The sequence below is a fragment of the Nelumbo nucifera genome, chromosome 1, assembly GCF_055504915.1.
Source record: "Nelumbo nucifera cultivar China Antique chromosome 1, China Antique-T2T, whole genome shotgun sequence".
In the NCBI taxonomy this organism is placed as follows: domain Eukaryota; kingdom Viridiplantae; phylum Streptophyta; class Magnoliopsida; order Proteales; family Nelumbonaceae; genus Nelumbo; species Nelumbo nucifera.
In genome coordinates this window covers 150,117,110-150,121,772 of record NC_142649.1, presented here as the reverse complement: position 1 = coordinate 150,121,772, position 4,663 = coordinate 150,117,110, and the positions used below count along the sequence as shown (strand labels likewise).

At 39.4% G+C, this 4,663-nt stretch overlaps 1 long non-coding RNA gene across 1 annotated transcript; it reads left to right on the top strand.

The window, feature by feature from the left end:
* The first annotated feature begins 384 nt into the window (after window positions 1-384).
* On the top strand, window positions 385-2,648 carry LOC104606575 (uncharacterized). The gene is made up of 2 exons (XR_736786.2): window positions 385-1,390; window positions 2,116-2,648. It is a non-coding gene; the product is annotated as an uncharacterized LOC104606575 (long non-coding RNA).
* Window positions 2,649-4,663: the final 2,015 nt, after the last annotated feature.

Sequence of the window (4,663 nt, the reverse complement as noted above, 5' to 3'; positions counted from 1 at the left end):
CTAAATGATTCGTTGTCCGATTCGATTTAAAGAAAACTCCTTCAACAACGTAGCTTTTAACTTTTTTATTTTAGGGGAGATTCAAATGTCAAATCCATTAATTCTACCACACAAAACACAAAACAACAAGTATCTATCGGTCGACCGCCAAAAGAGTCCAAAAGTGGAGAGACGTGAACCGGTGGACGGCCGTACTCGTGGCAAATCAATCCAAATTCCAAAACACCTCTTTTCTAAGTTTTTAGAAAATGCTGATTAATTAAAATAGGATAAATTTTTTAAATTATCCTTATGATTTTGTTAATTTTCTAAATGTATTCTTACTGTCTAAAAAATTGATTAATACTATTTTTTATTTCTGATAATTGATTAATTTTACTTTTATCGTTAATATCCGTTGATATTCCGTCAAAATCCATATACACGTGATATCACCAGACATTTAAAATTCTTTTAAAATCCAATATTACCCTTCTCTCGTCCCCTTCTTCCTTTCCGTAGCAGCAACCGAACTGGATAACCAGCGGCGGATATCCCTATCCACCTTCGGCCCCTCGTCGCCGTTGTAACTTTTGCTCGTTCCTTCACCTCTCCGACTCTTGTCTGTTACTCAATCTCGATATGGGTCCTCTTCAAGGACTTGGGTTCTTCTCAATCTCAATCCTTCTATTTGTTAGTTGCATCAAAATCATCGGCGGAAGCACTTCCACCAACCTCTTTTACTCGTACTTCGATGGCGGAGCCTATATTAATTCTGAGTATTCGTTCCTCAAGAATAGAAGTTCATATCGGCGTTCACACTTGCCGTCAACGTCGCCATCGTTGGAGGAGGAGGACTGTAGGGTTTGGGTCACGAAGTATTCGGAAGAGATCCTGGAGCTGGCGAAGCGGCCGGAGACAATGGATTGGTTTAAGGGGTTGAGGAGGAGGATACATGAAAACCTTACCTGAACAAATCGTTTACGCCGGCGCACTGCTGGAGTTGTGGGTGTGTAGGTGAGAGGGGCTTCGTTCTACACTCAGGTCCAGACTAAGTTCTCCACTCAGTCACGACAGAGGCGATCTGGGCAGTTTAGGTGTGTAGGTGAGAGGTGGGAGGTGGTCATGGAGCATTTATGGGAGGTGGTCTCTACGATGCGGAGTACGGACAGCCAGGGGCGTGCTGGGCGTGCGGTGACTACAGACAGGGGCGGTCGGGGCAGTGTGGGTGTGTATGCAAGAGGTGGGAGGTGGTCATGGAGCATTTCTGGGAGATGGTCTCGGCGACTACGAAGAACGGACATGAGTACGAGACGAGTCGACTGGTTTGGAGCCGGTGGTCCTCCCTGAGTGCACCGGTGGTCCTCCCTTCATTGCACTCAGGGCAGAAATGGATGCTCTGCCTATTCAGGTTTTATTTATCTTTCGTTAGAACATATATGATGCTGACTTTTTTTTTTCCAACTATTTGGCCTAAATTTCGTTTTGGATGAGAATCCGATTTATTTGATAATACTCTATTTTTCAACCATTCTCTCTATTTTTCCAACCATTCAGGTTGATAATGCTCTGTTTTTCCAACTATTTGATAATGCTCTGCTGAAATTTCGTTTCCAACTATTCCGGTTTTTTCCAACCATTGTAATTAGGATTTTCAACCTCATAATAATACTCTTCTTTTGATGTTTCATGGGATCATCAGTTTTTTTTTATTTGATCGTTGGCCTCATTTCATGGCTGCTGTTAATGAGCATTTCAAAGATGCTATTAAGTGCCAGTAATTGAACCAAAAGTAGTTCTCAGATTAGATGCTAGAATTGATAATGGAGAGCGAAATTTTTATTTTGAAAATTTAAAGAAGAATAAAAGGTAAAATAGTCTTTTTATCTTCCTATTAACGAATATTAATAGTAAGGGAAATATTAATCAATTTTCAAATAAAAAGGATACATTTACTCAATTGACTAAACCATAAAAGTAATTTAAGAAGAAAGTAAGTCTAGCATAGTAATTGATAATCAGGGAGGCGTATGCGTTTTCTTTATTTAGGAGTCAATGTTAACTGATGATTACTCAATAGTAATTATATTGTTAATTGAATTCCAACAATAATTACTTTCGTAATTGACATCACAGATTCACAGTACAATCAGCTAGTGGAGTCGTTTCTTGAGATGAACAAACCAACCAGGTACGGAATTTCAGAAGGAGGTTTGGAATAATGGGTCATCCTCGTCCACGGGTTTTGCTAGCCAGTTGGGACTTGGGTGGGCAACTTACGGAGAAAATCGCGAATCGCGTAGCCTGTAACTATCATGGTGGACCGTCGATGGAACAAATGAAGACTACCCCATGCACCATAATAACCCAAACCACAATTTGATAATAGATATTAGAAGCCGGTGCTCACCAACAACCAACCAAACATTAACAAAAAAAACAAGAAGGAAATTGCTCTGTATTCGGAACCCCAACTAGTTTGACTAATTTTTAGCTTCTTTCTTTTTTTTTTCTTTAAAATCTGCAAGGGATGTCAAGTCAAACAAACTAGGTATTTATCCGGTTGGTCATATACCAACTAGAGAAAGAGTACAACATATGTATTTGGGTTATTGTGCATGCATGGTTGGTGGGAATGGATGAGCTCAAAACTTTATTTTTTTGGCCTATATACAGCTGCAGATTTGGTTTTGGGTCAACTATATAATAAAGTTAACGCTGTTCGGGTTGGGTTGGTTTACTTGTATTTTTCCAATCGACTTCATCTGATCGGTTTATCTAGAAATGAAATCGAAATCGACCCAGTACTAAGTAAAACCGATTTGGTCGGTTTGAATCAACTTGGATCGGTTTTGTGAATGCTTCTTTTAGTGTGAATGGTAAAAGATTCAAGTCTAAGAAAGCAAATATTGAATGCCTGAAAATTAAAAATGATTTGATGGATTAAAACTGATATTTTATATATAATATGTATATTTCTGAAATAAAGCTTATATATCCACAAATATATATCTGAAATATATATTAAAACTGAAATATATCAGATATATATAATATCTGAAATATATTATATATATAATATATATCTAAATCGGTTTGGATCGATTCGATTTATGTTTTTTTGTAACCCGAAACCAATCAATACTGAAAAAAACCGACCAACTTAGATTGAATCGGACCAGATTGGTCAGTTTACTCAGTTTAAATCTTGTTATGAACAGCCCTAAATAAAGCCACGTATTGACGTACACCATCTACAAGTTGCTCGTCATAAGCATTGCCACTTGCAAAGTTAATGATATTAATACTACATGTGTGATGTGTGGTCGTCGAATTTCAATTAAAATTAGAGAACAACGTCAATAACAACAACAACAACAGCAATGTCTGAGTTGTTGAATTTGCAAAAAGCCTTTTAATCAACCTCAGACGTTTGTCCATTTCCGCGTTAACTTTGATTCTGTATTCTGTACCCTTTTCATGTATTCATTTTAGTTTAATGTCGTATGTAGATATATTTCTTTGCTTAAAAGGGATAAAGTTATTACATTTCTATTTTTCTCTTCTGCAAAGCCCTTGCTAACAAGAATTTTTCCTTGCACGTTCCATGATTCATGGTATGAACTATGAACTTGATCAAAGAATCATCTTTATTAGAACTGCAGATGTGCATTGATTAATTGCATGTAGCACTTATAAGTGATATTTTCCTTGTATAGTTGTATTCATGAAATGACACCATTAAATGCAAGTGACAGGACCTCATGTGGATAAAAGTACTAAATTGATGGGAGAGCAAGCAGCTCCTGTCTGGTTATAAAAGGGTCTCACCCCCCAGATCCCCAATCCACCACCACCTGGTCCACAATCCCACATCCCCATATATTTCAGATAAGGGGCCCGGGCCCCACCGGCCCAAAACTTGTCACATGCCCCATGTACTAGAAATGATAGAGGCCCGCCATCTCATGGGCTTTATGGAGCCCAAATATGCTGCAACCAAAGGTTATCCGGATCTTCTATAACCACCGATTACAACCGTATGATCCCTTTAAGCCCAGGCTTAGATGAGTCCAACTGCACAATACCCACAATAGGTTGTATAGGTTGCAGTGTGATTTGGGTTTTAAACTTTAAAGTAATGGGGTGTGGGGTTTTTGTATGTTAACTATTTTCCCTTCAGGAGCCCCACCCCATAATGGCTTTTCAAAATTCACGTACTAATGTTGATTAAAGTGATGTACCAAGATGCCGAGTGAAGTGGTAAGAAAATCCACCACATTTCAACAGTTTGGACTTTGGACTAGTGAGTGATTGCAATTTATTTTGAAATGCTTGTTAATGAAGGGTGATTTGGACTTTGGACATGTATACGTGAATCAGCATATACGACAGCTTGGCATAGGCGGATTGGTACGTGGACATGAATCAACGCAGGTGACAGCTCGCCATGGGGCAAGCTCAAGCACACCGATGTCTCGAGCAGCACTTTGAATTAAGTTCGTCCCAGTTTGCGAACTGGAACAACGAGCTCGCTCCAGGCCCAAGCAAGTGGGCCGCCTCGAAGACAACTCACCTCAAGCAAAACCACCTCGGCACGCCACCAGTAGCTCGTCACACGGTAGCTCGCTACAGGGTGGCTCGGCGTTCTATGGGAAGCTTCTCATCTGACAAAGCTGTACCT